Source organism: Castor canadensis, chromosome 6 (assembly GCF_047511655.1).
Source record: "Castor canadensis chromosome 6, mCasCan1.hap1v2, whole genome shotgun sequence".
NCBI classification, from domain to species: domain Eukaryota; kingdom Metazoa; phylum Chordata; class Mammalia; order Rodentia; family Castoridae; genus Castor; species Castor canadensis.
The window spans coordinates 44,740,227-44,767,516 of record NC_133391.1 but is presented as its reverse complement, the minus strand read 5'-3'; the positions used below and the strand labels follow the sequence as shown (position 1 = coordinate 44,767,516).

The window sequence follows — 27,290 nt, the reverse complement described above, 5'->3', positions numbered from 1 at the left end:
TTAATAAATGTCTTTTAGCCAGGCGGTAGTGGCTCACACTTGCAATCTTAGTTATCTGGGAGGCAGAGATCAAAAGGATCACAGTTTGAGGCCCACCAGGGCAAACAGTTCTCAAGACCCTATCTTGAAAATACCAACACAAAAAAGGGCTGGCAGAGTAGTTCACGTGGTAAGAATATCCCTAGCAAGTGTGAGACTCTGAGTTCAAATCCTAGTACCACCAAAAAGGTCTTGTTTAGTTTCATATATGCTTATTAATTTGTCCCAACTGTTCTCCAATTCATACAATCGCAAACATGTCCCCAACATATTCAAGCATATTACATGTGCTACCCATATTATATATTTGAGGAGAGTGGATACTGGAGATTGAACTCAGGGCCTTGGGCACATTAGGCAAGCAATCTACCACTGAACCACACTGCCAGCTCTTAATGTTACGTTTTTAGACAACTCCGTTTGCAGACTTATAACCTGCTCCATTCGGCACTCTCTACACGTGGTATACAACTGTGATCCCAGCTATTCCCTTCACCTCTCCCTTGGGTTGGATATTTCCCCCAGCCCCAAACCCCATATGTTCACTTTTCTTGGTACATTCATTTTTTGATAAGATTCTTCCCCTACTGGTTTTCTGAGAAGGGATGCATGAAACACAGATTTAAGACACAAAATATGTGAAAATGCCTTTCTTCTTATCACACTTGAAAATCTGGTTACATTATAAACTTCTATATTAGAATTTTTCCTCAGATTCAAGATACTGCCCTCTATTGTCTTTTAGCTCCTAAAGCTACCCTAATTTTATTAATTAACCCATTTTTCCCTGTACTTCCATGACCTTCTCTTCTCTTTGGGCTCTTTATTGTGAAAATTCAATTAAATGCTGTAACATAAATCTATTTTTTTTCTGTTTTGCTCAGCACTCTGATGGACCCATTTTTTGTTGTTGTGCTGGGTGGAAGAACATAGTGGTATTTACAAAAATTCTTAGAATATATCATATTTTAATTCACCCACTCTACCATTCTCCTTTATTCCTCCCTCTCCCCCAATGGACCCTTTTAATTAAGAAACTTATGTCCTTCTGCCATGAGAAGTTTTCCTAATTTAAATGTTTGATGACATCTTCTGCTACATTTTCTCTCAAATTCTTATTATCCAGCTTCTTCAACTGACCTTCCAATTTTACCTTTCTTTTCAATTTAGTCACAACTTCCCACAGATACTTATCTTACATAACCTCACTTCATACTGTTGCAAAGCAACAAATTTCAAAGCCCAAGAGCAAAGAATCCTAAAAGCCTATAAGACCCAGGTTCAATACTACCTCCTCCACTTACTAATGACATTAAGTCAGTTTTTTTATCTACAATAGATATGCTAATAATAATATACAAAATTTGCATAAAGTATTAGCATATGCCTAGACTTCAATAAATGCAATTATTTTCATACTAATAATTTTTTTCTTTTTCATTATATTACTGTTTAGCCTTGCCTTTTATGACATATCTTTAAGATTTTTCACATACTCCCAGGAATTTCCTTTATTAGATCCTTTCTTTGTTTTCTCAAGAGGCTGTCCTCCACAGATCACTTCTCTTTTTGCTCTATGCTGGATCTAGTACAAACTACGGTGCCATCTTTGCCAGCTACCTGTGTGACTTTGGGCAGTTAACTTAGTTAAACTTAATGCTTCAATTCTGTATCTGAAAAAGGTGGTTAAGAAGGACACTAAACTCATAAGCTTTCATGAAAACTAAGAATGCTTATATGACACTTACAATACTACCTGGCATAGCAGGCACTCAAATGTTTCCGATTATTACTACATTTTCTGCTGTTTCTATTACTACTATTACAACAACAACACAAGAGACTCATCATAGGCTGCTTACTTTTCTCTTAATCTTTCTTCAGAGGTTAAAACTAATCATATATCGAGAGAAGCTGTATTTGTAATCATATTTATTCCCTTTCCTCATTTCAGTACTTTGCAAAGGATCATTATTCTTTTACAAACTACTGCTTTAGATAGACTTAAAAATAGTATGATATAAACATTCTTTCTATAAAGGTGATTTCTTAAAGAATTTCAGTCTTCATTTAAACAAGATGATACCTGGATAATTTACTAGAATGCTGAGTTATATTTTGACAGTCTTAGAATATTCAAGAATGACCAAGAAAAAGATATATCCAAATCAAAGCGAATGAAGTATTCCTTTGCAAGTATTATAGCACCTGTTAGTTCTGAGATCAGATACTATGTAAAATGAGTACCCTAACTACCCATACAAAGGAAATAAAAGCTATAGAAAACATTTTCTGGAGGAAGGAAATGAAGGTAATTATTTTCTTTTATTTACTTACAAAACATGGTAACACTCAAAAGCTCTAAGTCACAATATCTGTAATACAGTGTGAAACTGCTAAAGGCAGGGTCTGAAGAACACACTACACAGTGACTCAACGCCTATTATCCCAGCTACTTGGCAGATGGAGATTTGAGAGAATCACGGTCCTGGCTAGCCCAGGCAAAACACAAGACTCTACATGAAAAATAAGGGAAAAAAGCATGGCTCAAGTGGTAGACAGTCTGCCTAGCAAGAAAGAGGCCCTTAGTTCAAACCCCAGTACCACAAAAAAAAAAAAAAAAAAGAAAGAAAGAAAGAAAGAAACCACTGAAATGCAGGCTAAAGTCACTTGATTGAATCTTAATTTCTCTGAGGGCATATGTCAATTTCTTCAGCTTTTCTACATGAAAATAACATTTATTTTAAGATATAGCACTTTCTAGTCTATAAAATAGTTCCCCATATTTGAGACTTACAACAGACCTGAAAAGGAAGATATTCCATTATCAGTCATTTAGCAAGAATTTATTTAGAATCTATTCTGAAAGAGTAGATCGGGTGTTTAAAAATATAGTCATAAACAAAACAGGTATGTTTCTTTCCCTCACAGAACTAGTTAAGATGCCAGCAAATCAGATGTACCAAATGAAGGAAAGAAGAATCAAGAGAAAAATCTACCTTGCCTTGAGCAACTGAGTGTCATTTACTCAGACCAGAGAAACTGGTATTTTGTTATTGTCATGTGGCAGGGGTTGCTGGAATTAATGGAAATAAAAGAGTTTTTCCAAATTAAAAAAACACATAAACATTCAAAGATGTTCACAATTACTAAGAAGCACCTAAAATGAGATTCAAATGCAGATATCCTAAAATTAAGTGTAATACCTTTCAGTAATATTTTGGCACTACATAATCTATCAGTAAAAGCAATCAACTAGGATACAGTTAAGGACTACCCCGTCTACATATACAAGAAAAGTCCTCATTTAAAAGAATTCTAGGTCTTTGATTGCTTTCATATCTTGAATAAGAAAAAATTTAGCTTCAGTTAAGTTTGAAATTAAAGTCTTCTACAGAACAGATTCTGAAATTAAAGTCATAGAACACAATCTCTCCTAACCCAAGCCTCAGAGAACAATAGCAAAGTAGAAGCCAAATATCATGGTTTATACAGTGGGGTACAATGAGAAACCCCTTTGAATACTGACTTTGGAATTAATAATGAAAAGAAAGGACTGTAAAATGGGCACAGTGTGGAGAAGTACTTATGGGAGAAGGGAGGACCAATGGAGGAGATGAAGGTGAGGGAATATGGTTGATGGGCCTCATATACATACACTAAATAGAACAATGAAACCTATTAGAAATGCTTTAAGTAGAGCAGGAAAGGGGTTGTGGGAGGAGATGGTGGGGTGATCTAACAATGTAAGGCTATTTGGAATTGTCACAATGAATCCCCCCTATACAATGAATATATTCCAATAAAAATGGAAAAAAAAAAAGTCAATGCCATGCTTCTACAGCCAAGGCAGCATCAGTGGTCCAGAAGGTGACTTAACTCTTCAGAATAGAGAGGTCTTTATGTACTAACAATGGTTCAAAAATCATGGGCAATTTTGCCCAGCCTGGGCAGAATAGTTCACGAGATCCTATCTTGAAAACCCCATCACAAATAAGGGCTGGTGAAGTGGCTCAAGGCATAGGCCTTGAGTTCAAACCTCCAGTACCGCCCATTCCCCGCCCCCCCAAAAAAAATCAAGCTATGGAGCTTCGCAGATTTAATATTCCTCTAAATTCTTTATCTCTACTACAATACTATTAATGTCACTCAATAAATACCAAGCACAAGTACAAAGATTAGTGTGAGTGTGAAAATTCATAAGATACCCAGTTCCAGACCTCAAGTGGCTCACAGTAATGAAGTATGGAAAGACAAATACCTAATTGTTCAATAATATAAATCAATTAATCAACTCTTATTTTTATACTTTCAAGTGAGGGTAGGATACATTTTTTTTAAAAGAGGATGGGCAGCTAAAGAAATGACATTACATGAACTTTGCCAAGTAAACATTAAAAGCCATTATTCTTTCTGGCCACCCAACATCTGAATTCCCGTTAGTGTTTGGGGATTTCTCCATCTTAGATGTCTGAAAAATACCACTTATTTTCCCAGTCACTTTTGAAAATAATTCACAAGCAAAGGACAAAGGTTCCATGACCCACCTATTTTTCTATCTATCTCTGTCTCTACCCCATTACATCAAACTAGGTATCAAATATCAATCATCTCACACTTTCTGTATGTCCGGAATATGGTGTGCCATTTAGCTAAAACTGCCAAAAAGATCTTGGCCAGTGATATCACTATCTAAAAGAGCAATTGGGGCCAGAAAATCTGCTTCCCAGATGGCTCCCTCATAAGGATACCATGTGGACCCCTTCATAAAACTGTGGCAACTGGTGTCTCCCAGAATAAGTGAGCAAAACAACATATTTTATATGACCTGGCTTCAGTCACACACACTGTCATTCCTACAATATTCTACGCGTTATGCAAGTTGGCATGGTGTAATGTGGGAGGAAACTAGACAAGAGCATAAGTATCAGGAGGTGGGGGCCACTGGGAGCCGCCCTGGAGGTTCACTACCTCATGTGACACATTATGGCTGGTATTACATACATGGAGTTGAGCAAAAAATAAAAATGCAAAAGGACATGTTTATTATTTACGAACACTTACATTCATAAGTACAAAAGTGTTAATCTGAAAGGAAAGGGGGACTATGGTTACAAGTGCAATCAAAATGTTTCATTTCTTAAGTAGGGTGATGAGAACATACGTAGTTATATATAAATATTTTTACCTTTTTAGTGTCTAAAATATTCCTTTTTTTTTTTTTCTGGCGGGACTGGGTTTTGAACTCGAGGCATTATTTTAAAAACCAGATGCTTTGTTAGAAGAAATGAGCATTTTCAAAGACATTATTTTTGAACACAAACATTAGTATAACTGTTCAGAACCACTGTCTGGAAATACTCATTATTCATAGGCATAGACTGACTCAGAAATCTGTCCCAATGAAACACAATATATATGCCAAAATTAATCAAAGAATTTTTATAATATGAAAAACATTGATGATAACCATTATGTCCTTTAATCCAGAATGAACAAATAAATTATGACTTTTCTAACAAAACAGAATTCCATGAAGCCATTAAATATAGAATATGATTCCAGGGGCTGGAGGTAGAATACATGTTTAACATGCACAAGGCCCTGGGTTCAATCCTCAGCATTAAAAAAAGAAAACCATGATTCCCAATATGATGGACTCAATCATACACTGGTAAAGACAGATTACAGCTACCTCAAGAGACAAAGAAATCAGTAAGGGAAATAAAAAGGGAGTAAGCTTTCCTTTTCAACTTTTTAAACTTTCCTCTTTAACTGGGCATGATGGAACACGTCTATAATCTCAGCTACTCAGGAGATGGAGGTAGGACTGTGGTCCTAGGCTGCCCCATGCAAAAGCAGGAGACTCTATCTGAAAAACAAACTAAAATCAAAAAGGACTCAAGTGAGTTCAATCCCCAGTACTGCAAAGACAGATAGATAGGTGAATAAATAAAATCTGGTTATTATGTGAGCCTTTACAGTTTTGTCTTTAAGACAGCTGGGTGCCTGTGGCTCACACCTGTAATCCTAGTTACTTGGGAAGCTGAAATCAAGAGAATCTCGGTTCAAAACCAGCCCAGGCAAATAGTTCTTGAGACCCCCATCTCCAAAATAACCAGAGCAAAATGGACTTGGAGGCTCAAATGGGAGAGTGCCTAGTTTGCAAAATAGTAAGGCAGACCACATACAAAATGTTGATACAACAAAAATGAAAACAAAAAACTGGAAATTACATATACATAAAAATTAGAATAAAGATACAAGCAGAGAAGAGGATGGACAAAACACCAAAATTAGAACCAAGGTCCTCATTATAGTAGTGAATTTGGGAACAGAGTGTTCTTTTCTCCCCTTTCATATTATCACTAGTGTTGTTACATAAAACCTGTATAATTCAGCTGGCAGCATAACTCAAGTGATAAGACTACCTGCCTAGCAAGTACAAGGCCCTGAGTTCAAAACTCAGTACTGAAAAAACCTGAATTAATGATATACACAACAAAAAATATGTGAGATGATCAAGATAGATGAGAGAGAGAGAAAAAAACCAACATCAGTAACCTAAAGATGACAAATATTTTCTGATGTAATTTTGTTTTTAAAAGAACTCTGCTGGGCCTAGTGGTACACACTTGTAATTCTCAGTACTCTGGAGATACAGACAGAAGGATAGAGTTTGAGATCAGCCTATGGCACACAGTAAGTTCAAGGCCTGCCTGGGTTACATAGTAAGGCAAAAAAACGAGCAAACAAAAAACAAAACCAAAAAAACCCTCACTGTACTATCTCAAAAAAAAAACTAGGAAAAAAAAGAGAAATCTTTGGGCTGGAGGTAGACAGAGCTCACTATGAACAATGTCTGGGTTCATTACCCAGTTATTACCCAGTTACTACCCTTAGGTGTGGGCATTATAAGTCATCCATATTTATGGCAAAACAGAAAACTAAGAAGAAAAATTAATTATCCATAAACTCATCACTCAGAAAATTAGTGCTAGTCTTATTTCTCAAAAATGATATAATATAAACAAGCGAACAGAGTAAGATGCAAGCTGAAACCAGAAGTAAAATTATGAATTAGTCAAAAATACTTCTAGGTTCCAGACTTTTAAGAGAATTATGTGTATGGTAAAACATATAAAATGTAACATTTTTCATTTTAGCAATTTTTTAACATACAATTTAGTGGCATTACATCACAGTGTTATACAACCATCACCACTGTCTCAAAAACTTTTCATCACCCCAAACAGGGATTGTATCTAACTGCCCCTTTTCCCCCATACTTGGGCAACCTGTATTTTCTGACTCTATGAATGAGCCTCCTTTAGATATTTCATTTAAACGAAATTCTACAATATTTTTCCTATTCTATTTGGCTTTTTTTACTCAACATGTTTTGAAGGTCTGTCCATGTTGCAGCATGTGTCAGAACCTCATTCCTTCTTGTGGCTGGGTAATATTCATGCACATAAACATACCCCCTATATTTTACCTGTCAGCTGATGGACATTCAGGTTGTTTCTACTTTTCAGTTTTTGTGAATAATGCTGCTATGAACATTGGCATACAAATACCAAACTGACTTTTAACAATCTGCTCCAGGCCAGAAAGCCATCAGAGTGACTATAAAGGAAAACAGTAACAGAAACTGCCAAGCCAATAAGTACAACAGAGCTCAAAAGAAGACATTAACTTTATAGTTTCACTATAATTTATACTTCTAATTGTTCCAAATTTACTTGAATATGTATTATTTGCATAAGTGAGGGTTATCCTTTGTCAAGACAGGATAGATATGTTCTAACCTGGAAAAACAAAAAACAAATAAGGGAAAGAACACAGTTCTTATGGTAACATATTAAGAGATCATCACAAGTTAGCAGCACTATTGAAAAAGGAACAGAGATAAAACCTAAAAAAAATCTTGTCTTTTTCTGTTTGGGCCAAGAGAAGGTACTATTTTGCCCTCCACAACACATTACCCACAGTACCTGAACAGTACCTGAACACAATACATTAAATACTTACCAATAAAAGTTCACCTGTAAGAATGAATATATGGATAATTTGGAGAACCCCTACCACCTACACAATATTTTAAAAATTATTTATATAAAATCTTAGTGTGAAATTGACCATTATAAGCATTTTAAGTTTCACAGTTAGTTTTATAAGAACTGTAAACTTAGGAGTAAATTGGCAGGTGGACGAATGACAGGAAGCTGTATTTTAGGAATCATTATTTAAACTGCAACTTGACCTAAACAAGATTACAAACCAAAGAGCTCTCCATCTTAAAGCACAGAGTACTTTTTTAGAAGGGATATTTGTCTAAGTATTTGTAATGCCAGATGAGTCCAGAAAAGTCTTTCCCTACTTGCTTTAAAAATAAACACCAATATATCAAATTTAGGAACACATTCAAAAATGTTTGCTCAAACTTCACATGGTCTATGTCAATGTAAACATAAAAAATCATTAATTTGCACCTTATGTACATTATTATGTCTCTTTAAAATACTGTAAAATCTGAGCCCATAAAAACGCTTGATATTCAAACTAAGTAAACATATAAAACTTAAAATATATACATACACTCAACTATGGCCCAGTAGGATTTAAGGGTGGTAAAAATGTAATATCTTCAGGTTTTTAAGATTATAAGAATTACTGTGTTAATTCTCTAAATGAAAATAAATACTATTTTATGTAAAAAGCAGTATCTTGCGTATTATAAGTATTATCAAAAATATGGAGTGTAGGGTTTTGGGGGCTTTGTTTTGTTTGTGGTGCTGGGGATTAAGAATATAAATTTTAAAAATAGAACTTAAATTAATAAAAACATAATCTGTAAAGATACACAAAGAATTTCAAAGTCTATCTTTCAGGGGTTGAGGACACAGTTTTGTGACAGAATGCTTGCTTAGCACACACAAGGCCCTGGGTTCAAAATCCTCAGCACCTAAAAAAAAACTAAAATAAAGCTGCATGGAATTTCACTACGGCTAGTGAGGTCAAACTAGTCTAGCCCTAAATTCAGACTATCTTTCATTTAGTTAGCAGTTGTCAAGGAGATGGAAAAGGCAAAGACACAAAGAGCACTGACTTCAACAGGAATCAAAAAAACAAAAGAGCAGGAATTAGAGGATGAGGAAAAACAAGAAACAATGACAACGCTGATGAAAATTCAGCCACATGGCAAACTTCTGAGTCAATGCAGTTTCTGTTGGCAAACAGCATAATTTCATCTCTCTTTATATCTTTAGAGATAAATTCCAGAAAAGTAAAACTTGTACACAATGATAGGCTATTGCTGCTGCCACCATCATCTATATGCTTTACTATATGCCAGGCACTATAACAAGGAGTTAGATTTGTTATCTTATTCAGTTCTCACAAATAGCCTTTTGATAGATTTTTCTGGTTTATGGAAGTTGAACAGCTTGCCAAATGCTTTAGCTAATAAATTATGGAGGTGGGATACTAAAACAGCCCTAAAATAAATGTCTATACAACTATAAATCACTGGTAAGACAGTAAGCTAAAACTAACTAGAATATAAAAGTAAAAACACAGCACATCAGACTATGTCAAGACCCTGATGATTTTATTTGACAGAGAGGGACTGCCTAACACTAATGTTACTACCTACTTAGGAAATTCAAATAATTAAAATACTGAAATGGAAATTATATTTGAAAATGAAAAGTCCTAGACTTTTTGAAAACAAACTATTATGGACTGCACTTAATTTTTTCTCCTAGATTGGTATAATAAAACTAGTATTAAAAAGGTCAAAAATATCAATAAAAACCACTTTTATAATTTTATATTAAACATAAAACCTCTAATAGTCTAGAGAAACATTTGACTTTTTTCCTGACTTTAACATTAACATTTTTGGACTGAGGGGTGTAGCTCATGAATAAAATTCACACTGTGTACAAAAAGAAATCATTCCATTTTGTATATAATAATAGTTTCTAATAAAAATAAAGGAAGAGGAAGGAATAATAATGTAGAAAAGCAATTAATGGTCACCACTTGATAATTACATGCCTTTATAGGAAATAAATGGAATTATTTATCAAGGCTAACAATGTTCAATTCCAAATAATCTAAGTTGGTCACAAGACCTAGGGTATAGCCTATTATGCACAAAGGCCCCAAGTTCAATGCTACCACTATAAATAAGAGAAAAATATACATATATGCAAGCTGTTGGTTTTATTGCAAACTTTTATAGCTAATATTCCAATGGTATCAACTTATGGTTTAGTAGTTGCAAACCTATATTTATATCCACTGCTAAAAAAACTTTATTAAGGACAGACATGGTGGTACACACCTGTAATCCATCCCAGCACTCAGGAACTGAGGCAGAAAGATCACAAGTTTGAGGTCGAAGTGGGTTACATATCAAGACCCTGTTTCAAACATAAATTAGGTCCTATCTGGGGGTTGGTACCAGCAGGAGGGGGAGAATATAAGGAAAGGGTGTAGAAGGTTGAATATGGTAGAAATATTATGTACTCATGTATGAAAATGGAAAATTGAGACCAGGTGAAACTATTCTAAGACTGAGTGAAGGGGGAATGAAGGAAAATGATGGGGGGGTGGGGTGTGAATCTAAGTAAGACATATTGTAAGCACTTTCGTAAATGTCACAATGTACCCCCAGTACAACAATACTATAATAAATTTTTTAAAGACCATTTTTAAAAAATAACTTTACCAAACAATGCCATGTACACTATTCACTAACCAACTAAATTCCCTTAATTTTACTGAAATGCCGCAGCTCAGCTCAGAAATACCTTAGGTTATGTACACAATTACCCACCCCCACACATAAACTTTGTGACATTCAAAACATCTGAGTATTGCTCATATTTGTATGCTGACTGAAACATTTCATGTGGACAAATGAGGTATTACTCAGTTTTAGCATTTTAAATGTTTATTAACCCAATAACTTTTAAAATGATAGTGGAGCAGAGGTGGCAAGACATCTTTTATTCTGTATCCACTCTCAGACAAAACAGCCAAACTCCCTCCACCCCCCGTCTAATGTAAAAAATATTTCTAGTCACATTCTTAGATTCAATAAAACTACAATTACCACTTGGTAATGCTGATTACCAAACTTATTTTAAGATATCCAAAGCTGTACTTGGTACAGAACGCAATTACCTTGAAAAATTAGCATTGATTTGGATTTTGAAACCTTTGGACTATACGAGTTCAATTTTATTCAAAAATAATTAATGAAATATTTCAACTACACATTTCACCTACTAATCAGTATCAAAAGACTTTAGCAGGGCGTGGTGGAAATGGGAGGATGAGGTAGAAGCATCACCAGTTCCAGACCAACCTAGATTGGATGGAAAGAACCTGTCTCAAAAAAAAAAGACCTTTCATGTTAATACATCAAATACATCCATGATAAATTAAACCCTTTAAACTACCTTGATTAGATAAAACTACCTGAAGGCTATGGATCTAAATTAAGTTTTTTAATGCTAAAAAATGATGCCTTACAGCTGGGCTTCACAGCTCATACCTTATAATCCTAGCAACTTCAGTTGTAGCGATTGGGAGGATAGAGATTAGAGGCCAGCCGGGCAAAAAGTTAGTAAGACTTCATCTCAAATAATAAAAACCTAGATGTGGTGGTATACTCAGGTACTCAGGGGGCATTAACAAGAGGATTGTAGTCTAGGCTGACCCAGCAAAACACAAGACCCTAGTTATAAAAACAGCTAAGGCAAAAAGGGCTGGGGGCCTGGCTCAAGTGGTAGACTGCCTGAGTAGCAAGTGAATGTCCTGAGTTCAAACACCAACACAAAAAAAAGAAAAAAAGAAAAAAAAAAAAAAAGCAAGGCACTGGTGGCTCACACCTGTAATCCTAGCTATTTGGAAGGCAGAGAATGGGATGATCAAGGTTTGAGGCCAACCCAGGCAAACAGTTCTGGACTAGAGGTGTGGTTCAAGTAGTACAGAGCACCTGCTTTGCAAGCACAAAGCCCTGGGTTCAAACCCCAAGCCTACCTGCCATGGAGGGAGAGAGAGAGGGAGGGAGGGAGGAAACAAACCAGTGGAAAACTAAAACTTGATCATTTAAGCTGCACTGAATATTGCTATAGCTAAGGTATTAGAGCTCATGAGTGAGGGGCTCAGAAGCATATTCTCTAACCCAAACTTCCAGTGTTACATACACAAATTTGTTTGGTTTTGTCTTTTTTCTAACTGGCATGTATTAACTGTACAAAGGGGTTTCATTGTGATATTTCCATTCATGCATATAATGTACTTTGATCAAATTTATCCCCTATTGCTCTTTCCTGTTCCCACTCCCTCTTTTTAAACCAATTTTAACAGGTTTCATTATTCTATCTTCATACATGCATATAAAGTAATTCAATCATAATCACCTCCCCATCACCATCTCCTTTCACCCTCCCCCTTCCACTGACTTCCCTCCCCAAACAGTCTGTTTTACACTCATGTCATTCTTTTTTGTAGGGGGAGGAGGGCTATGTACTGCATTTGTCTGTTTTTTAAAAAGCATGCATGCACACAATTTTTTTCTGGTAGCAGCAAGGTTATTAAAATACCTGTTTCTGTATGTCTTAATCGAGCCTTAAAAAGTATAAATTCAGAACCAGTGCCCCTTAAAGTATATGTGTTGTGTGGTTTTTATTTTAGTACATACAATGTATCAAAGCACTTTGTCACATGTGCTAAACAGCACTTACCACTACATACCCAAAGAATGAATTGCTACTGTTTTAAAAAACCCTAAAATGGCAATAAGAATCTTCAACTATAATTCTCCAAATGGGCAAAAGGTGGATAAATCATGGCAATTGCCTAAAAACTATTTTTATGCTAGCCATTTTAATTGCTTCAGTTGTACTGCTACTGATAAAAGTGATGAAACTATAAGGAATCCCTGGAGACAGCTCAGTGACACAGTGCACGCATATCAGGATGTGCAGGGCCCTGAGTTCAATCTCCAGCACCCAAAATATTTTAGAGGGAAAGGGAGGGGAAGAGAATGGAGAGGAAAGAGAGGAAAAAAGGGGAGAAGAGGGGCAGAGAAGAAGAAACAAATTATGAAGGAAAATGCTCGATCAATAAAAACTGGGTGAAAGGACACATGAAAAATCAGGAAATCTCACAAATATCAATGAAATAATTGCTTTTAAAAAGGTACTCAGTATCTCAGCAAAGGTAAAGCACCATAATGTCTTAATAGGATGTGTGGCCTTGACAAGTTATTTAGCTTTTTTGAACTTTTTTTTTATTCATTTATTCACATGTGCATACATTGTTTGGATCATTTCTCCTGCCTGCTCCCCCCCCACCCGGCTGTTCTGCCCTTATCTCTAATTTTGTTGAAGAGAAGACAGAAGCATAATAAGAAAGACAAAGCGTTTTTGCTAGTTGAGATAAGGATAGCTATACAGAGAGATTCGTAGCATTGCTTCTATGTACAAATGTGTTACAACCCAGGTTGATCTTTACACTGGTTCCTGATCCCCTTCTCGTGTTGACCTCTGTCACTTTAAGGTTTCTGTATTAGTTCCTCTGCAGTGGGGACATCAAACACTTTCATGTTTTGGGTTTTCTACCTATCCCCATACCTCTGGACTTGGTTTTCTAGAAGTGAATGATATCTCTAATGCTTTCCTGCTCCAACATTCTAAAATCAAAAGAAAAGCAACCAAACCTTTATAAGCAGATTTTTTACGCAGTAGTTAGTTTCTGTTATAACAGAAAAATATCCCCAAAATGTACCCAGACATGGTGGTATATATCTGTAATCCCAGATACTTGGGAGGCTGAGGCAGGAGGATCCCAAGTTCCAGGCCAATCTGGGAGAGAGGGAGGAAAGAAAAGATGTAAAGGTAGGGAGAAAAAACTAAGATTTCATTCCGGGAACCCCATATACAGGCCATAGATACATATTTCTGAGGTAGTCAAATGAAAGTACATTACCAAGACTAAATATGCATAGATATCCAATTACTTTCAGAAGATGCCTAGGAAGCATTCAGGATTGCTACAGATTTTTGGTGGAGGGGGAGGTGGGGGGGGAGGGGCAGCTTCATGCTTACTAGGCAGGCACTCTACCGCTTGAGCCACATTCCCAACCCTAATATATTCATATTCCTTTATCCTGTATTTTTGTTTTGTTGGTACAGAGGGTTGCACTCAGGGCCTTGTGCTTGCTAGGTAGGCCGGTTACCATTTGAGCCACTCTGTCAGTCTCTAGTCTCCCACGTTTTCATTGCAAACTGCATTCTACTGTCACCAACAAATCCAGTGAACACTTTATAGCCCTTCTCTTACTTAATCTCTCTGTAACATGTGACCCAGTGTAATACTCTATTTATTTTGATTTTTCTGATTAGAAAATACATGTTATATACGAATATGGAACACTGAAACATGCTGAAGTCATTTTAAGAAGGGGATTGGAGAAAGAAAGAGAATAGAGAGGATAAACCAAAATGGCATACAACTTACATACATACGGGAATGTCACAATGAAACCCCCTGTATAACTATCATATACTAATAAAAATATTTTAAAAGTTTAATAAAAATGTTCCCAAAAAAGAAACATGTTATCAGAATTCAAGTATCAAAACAAAATAGAAGTCCAATAAATAATCACACAATCAAAAAGATAGCCATGCATTAGCAAAATGGTGTATGTTCATTGAAATTTCTTTTCTAATACATATGACTAACATGGGAGGACTGGGGGGTATGACTCAAGTTGTAGAGCACATACCAAGCAAGTGGAATGCCCTAACATTAAACCCCAGTACTGTCAAAACAAACAAATGATAAAAAATGAATGATATGTAGATAAACATATGTAACTGTTTAAGTTTTATGAAAATCAGAGCATACTATAGATATTACTATTTTTTTTTTTCTTGAAACGGGGCTATGTTGCTCAGGCTAGCTTTGAATTCCTAGGCTCAAGGGATCCTCCTGCCTCTGCCTTCCAAGTAACTGGGACTACAGGTATATGCCACAGAGCCTGGCTATATACATGTGTGTGTGTGTGTGTGTGTGTGTGTTTATGTATTTCTTTAAGTATTGTTTGGCCAGGAATAGTGGCTCACATCTGTAATCCCAGCTACTCATGAGACCTCATCTCAATAAAAAATGGTGGGTTTGTGCCTGTCATCCCAGCTACAAGGGAGCATAAGTAGGAAATTGAGGGACAGGCTAACCCAAGGGTAAAACACAAGAACACAAGACTATCTCAAAAATAACTAAAGCAAAAAAGGACTAGGGGCATGGCTCAAGTGGTAGAGCACCTGCCTAGCAAGCACAAGGTCCTGATTTCAAACCCCAGTACCACCAAATAAAAAAAAAAGAAAGAAAGAATTTTTTAACTTAATATACCTTGCTTCCGTCCTTGTCAGTGTTTTGTGGTGCTCTTAATAGTAACCCCCTGAAAGAGCTCCACTACCCAGAACCTGTGAATATGTTTGTTATCTTATTGGCAAAAAGGACTTGAGGGTGTGATTAACTTAAGGGTCTAGAGATGGGAAAGTTATTCTGATTTGTCTGCACTGAGCCTGATGTCATCACAAAAGTCCTTTAAAGAGAAAAGGCAATAAAGGTTAGAGGAATATATACAAGGAATGCAACTCTAAAAGCTAGAAATAGCTCTAAAGCATCCAAAAGAACGACCCCAGTAAGAACCAACCCTAAAAGAGCCTGCCCTGCTAATACAACATTGTTTTTATTTTTTGGCAGTACCAGGGTTTGAACTCAGGGCCACAAGCTTGCTAGGCAAGCAGTCTACTAGTTGAGACACACCCACAGCTCTTTTGGCTTAATTTATTTTTCAGAAAGGGTCTTTCCCAGGGCTGGCCTCTGACCAGGATTCTCTTGTCTCTGCCTCCTGAGTAGCTGGCATTACAGATGTGCACCACCACACCAGGCTTGTTCTTTAAAATAGGGTCTTGATAACTTTTTGCCTGTGCTGCCTCCAAATAGTTGGGGATAGGTGTGAACCACCTCAACTGGTTTAATACCACGACTTTAATCCAAAGAAACATTTCAGACTCTGGCCTTCAGGACTGTAAGAAACTAAATTTGTGTTAAGTCATTACATTTGTGCTAATTTGTCACAGCAGCATATGAAACTAAGAGAGCTACATATATATAATATTCTATCAAATTACAGCACTTTATCATATTTTGTTTAATCAGTCCTCTGTTGATGGATACTTAAGTTACTCCCATTTGTAAAATATCATATATACTAGATGCCATGAATACCTCTAAACACCTTTCTACATTTATGTTTTTCTAGAATTTATTCCATAAAGTGCAACTGGGTCAGTGCTTTTTTTCTTAGTGATTTTTTTTTTTTTTGGTCTTTTTTTTGCTGTTTTCAGACACAGTCTCACTATGTAGCCCAGGCTAGGCTGGAACTCACTATCCTTCCACTTCACCATGGAAGGTGCAGAGAACTTACAAACTCTAAAGCAATTTGGAACTACCTGTGTTATAGCCCAATAAGCCACAGCACTTCCAAATTGCCAAGATTTGCTTGTCTTTGCCCCTAGACTCTAGACTGTGTTAACTAGTTAAAATGTTGACATTCTGAAAGGATGTATGTTCAATGCATTGTTTGAATCAGCAAGAGGCTCATTCTGTGCAATATGGACATTTTTAGAAACCATACCAAGGGTCAGGTTGCACACATACAGTACATGTCAACCATAACAGAGCATCCACAAATGCATCAATTGTACCAGGGATGTACAGTGAAGTCAGGGAACTAATTTAAATGATGACAGTCACAACTGCACTGCTACTTATGGTGTCCTCTTTTTGTTTTTTCTATGATAATTTAAAATAGATAAGAGGCAGAGCTACTTGAGGAAAAGTGGAGAACCACATCCCCTGGTTTCTCATTACACCTACTTCCCATATAAAGGGAGATTATTTTTTTTAATTTCTTTTATTCATATGTACATACAATGTTTGGGTCATTTCTCCCCTGAGGGAGATTATTTAAAAGAAAAAATAAATGACAATCAAACCAAAAAAAAACCTTCCAAAATGGCTGTACCTATTTTTATTCACAATAATGACATTCAAGCCCCTCCTCCCTCTTTTAAGGTTCTATTCTTTCAGCTTCCACTTCCCTGTTTCCTCCTATGGTGGCTATTCCTTCTGTTCCTTGGCAGATTCCTCATCAGCTCATTTCTTTTTTCTAATTTTACTCTTTATTGGTTTCTTTTTTTTTTTTTCCTTGGCAGTGCTGAGAGTAGAACTCAGGTCCTCTGGCATACTAGAAAAATAACTCCCAGAGTTATCTACTTCCTTTTACCCAAATTACTATTTACAAACAAAATGTAATTTATCACTCACTCTTCCCGCCAAGTCTTTTACCTCCATTGTGTTCACTCTATTAATGAATGGTTAGCAGACTAATATCCAACAGCCTCTGATTCATATGTGTGTGGGGGGACTGGTCATCTCATTCCTCCCTTATTCTTATCCCACAGACCAAGTCGAAGGATTACACATTCTTACAGCTCTAGAGTCCATAAGCTTCCCCCCTACCAATTCCTTGTGTTTTCCCTATCTTATATTTTGTACCTCACTGATCCCAAATAATCTTTCTGAGACTCATTTCTGATTTATTACTCAACTTGGCCTCTCACAGATTGTTGGTTGGAATGTAAAATAGTATCATCACTTTAGAGAAATTATTTAGCCTTGTCTCCTAAAGTTAAACATACATGTATCTTATGATCCAGTAATTCACCCCTGGTTATTTACCCAAAAGACATAAAAGTGTACATCTACAAAACGATTCACAGTCAAATGGTCATTGCAATTTTGTTAATAAGCAAATGGGAGAATGGATAAACAAATTGTGGTATACTCATAGAGATTACTAAATACAGATTAAAAAGAACTACTGATATGTGCAACAACATGGATAAATTTCAAAAACATTATGTTGAGGGGCTGAAGATATAGCTCAGTGTTAAGAGTGCTTGTCTAGCAAGAGTGAGACCCTGTGGGGTTCAATGGGAAGAAGTGTGGGAAACACAGCATGTTCACCAAAAGAAGCCAAATACAAAAAAAAAGTACAATGAACTGAGTGCAGGTGGCTCATGACTGTAATCCTAGCTACCTAGGAGGCTAAGATTGGAAAGACTGCAGTTCGAGGTGAGCCTGGGCAAAGAGTTTGAAAGATCCCATCTCTCAAATAACCAGAGCATAATGGACTGGAGGTGTGTCTCAAGCAGTAGAATGCCTGCATCGTAAGCGCAAAGCACTTGAGTGCAAACCCCAACCCAACCAGAACACATATGCACACACAAGATTCTATTTATGTGAAGCTGAGAACAAGAAAAACTAACTGATGGTATATACTATATATATACATTTATCAAAACTCATGGAATTAAGTTAAGTTCTATGTATTTTATAATACGTAAATTTTATCCTGTAATTCTAGCTACCTGGGAGGCTGAGAACAGGAGGATAATGGTTCAGGGCCAACCTGGACAAACTGTTTGAGAGACCCCCATCTCCAAAAACAACCAGAGCAAAATGGACTGCAATGTGACTCGAGCAGTAGAGAGCCTGTCATGCAAGGACAAAGACCTGAATTCAAACTCCAGCCCCACAAAAAATAAAAAATTAGCCAGGCACTTTGGTCCTTTCCTGCAGTCCCAGTTACTCTACAGTGTCTCTTGCTTGAACGCAGGAGTTTGGGCCTAGCCTGGACAAAATATTTAGATCCATTTCTTTAAAAATATCAATATAAATGACATTATAGGTAGGGATATAGCTCAATGGTAGGTACGTGCTTAGCATACTCAAGGCCCTGGATTTAATCCCCAGCACTGAAAAAATTTTTAAGCAAATACTAACATTTAAAACTTACATCACTCAGCATTTTCCTTAACTAGTTACAAAAATCCTTAAGATTTAAGAAAAAAATAAGCTATCACTAAATTACTTTTAAAAATTGTCATCTTACTCAAAAACAAGAACATATCAACTGTGCTTTTCCTTAGTTTGTAAATCTTATGAGCAAGGAATTTTGTCCATATAGAATATACATCACACTTATCTCCACACTATCTATCATCATAGCATCATTAAATTTTTAGATCATTAACTGACTCATTTTCCTGATTTTGTAAATGTATTATCCTGTTGACAACCTCTATAAGTTTGTTCATCTACCAGTGCAATAGATATTTCTTCATATTCTCAAAAAGGCAGCCAAGTTGAGTCTTTAATTCCATGCTCATCTACTACATGCATTCCAAATAAATATCCAAAAGCATTATATTTTTCATAGGCTTATTCCTTAAAATTCATCCTCAATTTACTTCAAGATCTATCTTCTCAGCCAGGGGCCAGACACTCACTCCTGTAATCCCAGCTACTTGGGAGGCTGAAATCAGGGAGACTATAGTTTAAGGGCAGTCCTCAAACTCTCAAAACAGTTCTCAAGACCCAAGTCCCAATCTCCAAAACAACCAGAGCAAAATGGACTGGAGGTATGGCTCAAGCAGTAAAGCACTTGCTTTGCAAGTGCAAAACCCTAAGTTCAAACTCCAGTCCCATGCACCCCCCAAAAAAAATCTTATCTTCTCACCATAATTTATGGATCACTCGTCTAAACTACAGTTTTATCTGGTATACTTAAAGATACTCCATTTTTCTTTTTTCTCATGAATTGTCTCATATTCCATAATCGTTCATTAAAGCTACAATTTCATCCAGTATCCACTAACACTGTTTTAATAAACTTATTAGCACAATTTATGAAAACTCTGGATTCACTTTTGACATAGCAAAGCAACTAATCATTTGAACACAAAACCAAAGTCAAAATCTGCATCCTCATTTCTACATCAGTGCCTACACAGTTTTCCTATGAACAAACAAGAAAAATTTTTAGATCATCCATAACAAAGCCAGTTCTGTTCCTATTTCTTATCAAGGTCCCTTCCAAGAACATGGGAACTAGCAGTTCCTTAAGGAGTCCTAATAATGAACTTACAAGACACTGAATAGCAAAATCAACAATGAAAGCCCAGATAATAGCCAGTTTAACCAGCTTTCAGGAACATTTTTCAGAGTATAACTGTGAGAGTTGGATGAACACAAAGAACAATTAACAATTAACAAAAACAAGTACTAAACCCACATTGTCTCTGGCCATTTGAAAGGGTAAACTGCAATGGTAGAATGCTTGCCTAGAATGTGCCAAGCAAGGAGAAATGCAAACAGCACAGGCAAGGACAGTTCTCCGGAAGTACAAATACAGTAATGAACAGCTAGAAATGTAAGAAGTAAACATATCAGGCAAGGTGCAATACTAAGAAATGGGAAAACTCCTTCAGATAAACTTGGACAGTGGATTTCTGGAAGGGGTCTAGAAATCCATATGTGCATTAAACATTGAATAAATAATTGATCTCATATTTTTGTAATGTATCTATATATAGTCGACAGGCTCTATCTACAAAACACAAATTAATTAATCTATGTGTTTCTAATGAAGAAAGACTATCATGCCACCATGATAAATAGTAATTTCCAATGTAATCTCTGATTGATAGCTTGAATTTTTTTATACAAACACAAAAGTAATACAATTTATGGTGGAGCAAAAAGGTCAGTAAAGGTTTGTGTAATGATAGCATTTGCATTTTATAAAGCTTGGAATTTTTTTGTTTTTTGATTGGTTAGTTTTTGGTGGGACTGGGGTTTGAACTCAGGTCTTCAAGCTTGCAAGACAGGTGCTCTACTGCTCGAGCCACACCGCCAGTCCATTTTGCTCTATTATTTTGGACAGGGGGGTCTTTCAACTTACTTACCTAAGCTGGGCTCAAACTGCGATCCTCCTAATCTGTCTCCCAAGTAGCTAGGATTATAGGCATGAGCCACAAGCCTCTAGCTCATTTTATACAAAGCTTGTTAAAAATTAATTTGAAAAGCAATGTAATGACGACAGCTTATGTTGCTAAAAATGTTACTACTTGGCATCATTAATTCCATAAGACAAAGGATGACATTTTAATACAGAAAAATGACAGACATAATTCAAAAGTGAATACTTTAAATTATATAAAGTTAGCCTAAAAGAAAATATACTTATAATATTTCTACTCCATCATGAACCTTAGGATGAAAACTCTTGTCACAAAAGAATAGCATATGAGCTGAATCCAGAACTGTAATCGTAGCTACGCAGGAGGGAGAGATCAGGAGGACCGCTGTTGAACATCAATTGGGGCAAAAAGTTCATGGGGACACTATCTCAACCAATAAAAAGCTAGATGTGGGGGCTGGTGCAGTCATCCCAGCCACATGGGATGCATAAATAGGAAGATCATGGTCCAGATCAGCCTGGGCATAAACTTGAGGCCCTAAGGCCCTATTTGAAAAATAACTGAAGTCAAAAAGGCTGAGTGTGTGTCTCAAAAGCAAAAAGAGCTGGGATTCAAGTGACAGAGTGCCTGCCTAGCAAGCATGCACCCCGACTATGAATCCCAGTACTGCTCCCCGAAAAGACAACATTTGCTAACCTATGGATTCAATAAATATTTCAAAAAGAATAAAAATATAGAGTAACAAATAAACAAGCTATCAAAGATACTTAATACAGAAGCTTTAATGGGTGGTTTTAATTATTTTAAAATCATCTGTTAACCATAACTAAGATCTGTACAGTTTTAATAATAGTTTCCTACTTTTTCTGATATAGGAACTTTTTCTAAATAAAAACATCTAAGTACTACCCTCTCCCTAAGACAGTAACTGGATTTATTATTAATTGAACTAACATCACCATGACTTTTTAATAAATCTTACGTTATAAAAATATAAGATCTATTACTTAGTCATTCAATGTTTAATGCATGTATGGATTTCCAGACCCCTTCCACATATCCACCTGCCCAACCCATTTCTTTAGTTATTCATCTTTTACCATTAGTATTCCATGTTAAATGGACAATTACTTTACAGAAAATATCAAATAGTTCATTAGGCTAAACTACCTTTAAAATCATTTCCAATTCTGAGATAAGATTCTGGGACAATGAGTACTTCTAAAAATAATTTGGGGACATCAAAGGAAATGACAGCTTGAACCCATACTTAGGTCCTCTTCCTCCTGGCACCCTAACTGGATAACTATAAAAAATTTTAAATGGCGTTCAAACCCCAGTGCCACCAGAAGAAAAAAAAAAAGAAATTTAAAATGTGTAATTCTGTAAGGAGGAGATTACAGAGGAAGTCACATGGCAACACATTTTTGTATAATGAAAAACAGATGGTGGACATCCAGACTAAGGTGTAGCTTGAACATACACATCTAATTTTGCTACCTCACAAAACTCTACTAAAACAAGGATACAGTTCTGGGCCAGATGTGGTGTTCAACATCTGTAATCCCAGGTATCAGAAGGTAGAGGTAGGAGGATCACAATCTGAAGCCTGCCCAGGCAAAATGAAGAGACCCTATCAAAAATAATCTAAAGTTAAAAAGGGCTGGGGTTGTGGTTCAAGTGGTACTCTAGGCCCTGAGTTCAAACCCCAGTACCGCCAAAACAATTTTTTGTTATTGTTGTTTTGACACATTTTTTTAGGACACAAAGGTAAGGGGAGGGAAAATGGAAAAAGAGACATGGCCAAATTCTAATCCAGTAGGGCTGACAACTAAAAACAAACCCAATATACCACTGAATCCTCAAAAGGCTCAATAACTGCCACAAAAAGTAGAGGAAGGGGGACTAAATTAAGAAAGGATCAGGTGAAAGCTGAACCCTAGATTCCCCTCCAAATTGCAGAATAACACACCCTCAATGAGGCAGCTGATGGCACACATGGTCAAACAAATAGGTACCCTAAGAAATGAAATTATATGACCCTATATATGAAATGCTCATTACTCAGGAGCTCTCTTTTCTTAAGTTCCCAGATCACTGACAAGTTGACTTCAACCTTTCAAGCAGAGAACTGAAATACTCTCTGGGAAATCTGACCAAGCCAAAACAAAAGATAGATATAGATAGATAGATAGATAGATAGATAGATAGATAGATAGATAGATATAAGATAGCCTTAAACAGTACCCAAACCAAAGGTTTTCCATCTTGGCTACACACTGCAATCATTAGTGCAGCTTTAAAACACACTGTTGATAATCGACAAAGACAGAAATCAGAACAACTGGCCTCTGGGCAGGGAGTAGGGACACAGAAAGATATACAAACATATACTAAGATTTTCATCATGCTCTGAACCTTGTGTTAGTTACATAGTAAAAACTATCATCCTGTCTGGGGGTTGGTATAACTGGGAGAGGAAGGCTATAAGGGTACAGAAGGGTCAATATGGTGGAAATATTAAGTACTTATGTATGAAAATGGAAAAATGAGACCACTGAAACTATTCTAAGAATGGGAAGAGGGGAGATAAAGGAGAATGATGGAGGGGTGAATTTAAGATATATTGTAAGCACTTCTGTAAATTTCATAATGTACCCCCAGTACAATAATAAACTTTTTAAAATTTTAAAAATCATCAAACTAGCCACCTGGTGCTTATCCTACACTGTGTTCTTACACTGACTATTTAGAAAGAAAAGGTAAAGTAAACCTACCCTATGTACACCTCAGCTCAGGCCCTGTGCCAGGTCTGTATTGTGAGTGGGAAGACATGGAGTGGGAGAAAAGAAAAAAAAAAAATCAAACCATACACTTAACACTACTAAAACTAGGATAGAGTTTTGAGCCAGATGTGGTGTCGCAACAACACCTATGATTTTTAAAGTACTTATACCTGTGACTTATCCCTTAAAGATTATCATGTATTTGCCCTAGCAGCAGCAAGGACATTTTTTGAAGTTCTCCATGTGATTCTAATGTGCAGCCAAAGTTAAAAACCACACTTTATAATTTAGATTACAGGATTAAACTGGAAGTCAAGAAGTCCTATTTACAAGGTTATGGCTTCCAATTAGCTGTTAGTTGCCCATCTTAATCATGAACAGATAAAAAAGGATTAACAGCCAGACCTCTGAGAAGGGCCTCTACTTATAAGGCTATAATATCAAATGGAAAATAACTTGGAGGAAGCAAACTATGCAAAGCAAAGAAAGCTTGGTGAAACTATCTTTAACATCATTAGATAGATAAGAGAAGACATGGTATCCGTGAAATAAGGAAAAAAGATGGAGGAACAAGTGACTGAATAGAGGAAAACTGAACCTGCCAGTTTGCAGAAGGGAATATGGTTGGGAATATGGTTAGGAATATGGTTAAGAAGCAAGCTAACTGGACTCACTCAGAGAACCCCAGAAAGGTTCAGAACCTGGGAATCTACAGGTGAGTAATGAAGGGACCTGGGGCTAATGGGAAGGGAAGAGATTTGGTCTGTATAAAGTATAGTTTAACTCCCTAGGTTCCCTTTTAGACCACCATCCTTATCGTCTCATAATTTATTCCTGGAAACCCTAACCTGAAGAGATTCCAGACCCAAGAAGAGTAGAACGAGGCTTAAGGCTGAAAGCCAAAGGATTAAGCAACAGTGTTTTCAACAAATAGCAACCCCAATAGCCCCCATAGCCCAGCTCTCAGAGTACTGGCAGTTGGGAAAATAGTACCCCTTATCCACAAGGAATACATTAGTGGATACTTGAAACCTGGGGTAACACCTTTCCACCTTACTAAGTAAGCCCTCATCACACACTGTGGCTGTAACTTGAAGTGTGAAATGCTACTGCAAAACTAAGACAAACTTCTTCCTTCTTCACAATTTTACAGAGGGAATCTTTGTTCTTAGTGTAGATCTTAATGATCTCATTATATGATTTTTTCTTTCCTTATTAAGTCAAGAAGTTCCATCTTTTCACTTCAAAGCAGTATTGTATGGCTTTACTCTGGGTACATCCAAATTGCCAGAGTAAAGTTGTGACTCTTGCCTTGAGGTCATTAGTAAGTAAAATAAGAGATACTTGTATACAAGCACTGCAGCACCAAAACAGTCAATCTGATTGCCCCTTAGAGCAAGTCTGCTCATGATTTCATCTCATTACTTAAAATGGCATGTAATTTAAAGATTATAAATTGTTTATTTATGAGATTTTCCATGTACTATTTCCAGACCCTGATTGACCACAGCTAACTGAAACCTTGGAAAGTGACAGTGTCCTGTGGAAGGTCTTGGGTTCTATCTCTAAGAGAAAAATAAAAATAAAAAAGGAAAAAAAAATTAAAATCAATAGAAAAATAAGTATACAATAAGAAAACAACCATACCAAATGAAAAAACTTAACAGGCCCATCACAGAAGACCTATTACAGGACATATAAATGACACTAAAAGATTTTCAACCCCAGTCACCAGGAAAATGCAAAATAAAACCATACCTATACAATACTGCACCTCTACCACAATAGCAACAATTTCTTAAGTTGACAAGCATCAGCAAGGACTTGGGGTAAATTCCCTGATGATAGGTACAACCACTTTGGGAAGATGTTCAACAGTCTCTAAAGTTTTAACGTTCACACACCTCAAAAACCAGTAATTTGCTGGACGTGGTAGTAACAGCCTGTGGTCCCAGCATAGGCGGGCAAAGGCAGAGGTATTACAAGTTCGAATTTGTGACCAGCGTGGACTACATAGCAAGACCCTGTTTCAAAAAATAAAAACAAACAAAAAACCACTAATTCCACTCCTAGGAATATATCTCAATCTAGTAATGTACTCTTTCTTGGTCTGTGTAAAAATCCATTACCTGTGCACTTGGGATTATAAGCTTTTTCTGTATATTATATTTCGGTAAATTTTGTAAGACTTTCTTGACAAAGTTCTCAGATCTTAAGGCTAGTGTTTTAGAATAGAAAAAAAAAAAACCCTACCTGTGATACACTAGTACACTGATGAGATTTTTACTACTAAAATTTAAAAGCAGAAAGAAAGCTACTGACTTTAAAAACTACCAGATCATTTTTCTCTAACTTCATCAAACACTGAAATTCATTCTTTCAGCTAAGAGAGGAGTTTATTGTTCTGTACTGTATCCCAAAGAAACGCTACCTTTGCAAGAAGACGCTGCTGCTTTTCAAAATCACCTCTAACTGTAGAAAAGCGAGGGAACCATTCCAAAAGTTTTGGTTAACTCTTCGGTAAAAGGATGTCCTTCGGTAAAAAGGCATAATCTAAGACGCCCAAAAGGCAGAAGGACCAGAGAAATCTCAGCGACCCTGAAGCAGACACCACAATCCAACCTACCGGAAATCCCGTGGTTACTCTGAGGCTTGCACACTAGTCACCAGGTGATTCAACTCTGACTGCTACTGACACTCCGGCGCATCCTCCGACTCACCTGGCACACCTGGCTCCCCCATCACCTGCCTGGAGCCACGGCTAGCGCAGAGCCCAGAGGCCAAATAAAGCCACCAACTTTTCAAGTAAGGGGCGCAGGCCGCCTCTTCCCTCGGGTCGCCGAGAGGGAAGTGTCGGTATCCCCGCGGGATTTGAGAAGACGCGCCTCCGACCATGCCGGGTCCCTTCCCAGGGAGAGCCGCGGGCGGGTTTGTGGCCCGCACGCAAAGCCGGCGGAGGCGACGCGGGGCGCTTAGGCCCTGGCCGGGCGCGCGCGGCAAGTTTGGCGGCGACCGGGCTCCGCCGCACCCCGGCCCAGCTGCGCGCTCCGCGGAACCCGGACTCGCGGCCCGCCCGCCCGAGCCCGCCGGCCTGGCGCAGCGCCGCTCACCTTGGAGACGTAGGGTGGACTTCGCCGTACACATCAACTTCCCATCCAGCCGGCAGCCCGCGCCGCCGCGTCCCAGCGCCCCGGCCCTGCGTTCCCAGGCGCGCTGCGCTCACCCTGGAGTTCAGGGCCGCCGCCCCACCGTCGGTCACCTTCCTGTCCGGACACCGCCGTCGTCTCGAGCGCCCCCAGCCCCTCGCCTGCGTGCCTGCCAGCTCCTCCGGGGTCCGGCCCAGCCGCGTCAGGAGAGCCCAAAGCGCAGGCGCGACAAGCCCTTAAAGAGACCCGGCCGCCTCTACCGCATAATGGGTTCGAGCAGGTTAGGGGCCGGGCGGGCTCGCCGAGAAAGGCAGAAGTCGTAAGGGATTGGACCGGGCGGAGCAGGGGCGGGGCACCCCCTCTGGCTCCGCCCCTGGCTGCCGTGCCCCGGC

At 37.6% G+C, this 27,290-nt stretch overlaps 1 protein-coding gene and 1 non-coding gene across 7 annotated transcripts in view; one reads left to right on the top strand and one right to left on the bottom strand.

Moving 5' to 3' along the window:
• Nucleotides 1–27,028, bottom strand: part of Evi5 (ecotropic viral integration site 5) — a 195,695-nt gene extending 168,667 nt beyond the window's left edge. For 2 of the 6 annotated variants that reach the window (XM_074076466.1, XM_074076469.1), the window contains exon 1: nucleotides 26,863–27,020. The gene's annotated coding sequence lies outside the window, so the exon portion shown is untranslated. Of the gene's footprint in view, nucleotides 1–26,862 lie in introns of all 6 variants that reach the window. The other 4 variants (XM_074076472.1, XM_074076468.1, XM_074076471.1 and 1 more) reach the window with 4 other exon arrangements.
• LOC141424521 (small nucleolar RNA SNORA51) lies at nucleotides 23,672–23,803 on the top strand. Its single transcript, XR_012449432.1, has one exon. It is a non-coding gene; the product is annotated as a small nucleolar RNA SNORA51 (small nucleolar RNA).
• Nucleotides 27,029–27,290: the final 262 nt, after the last annotated feature.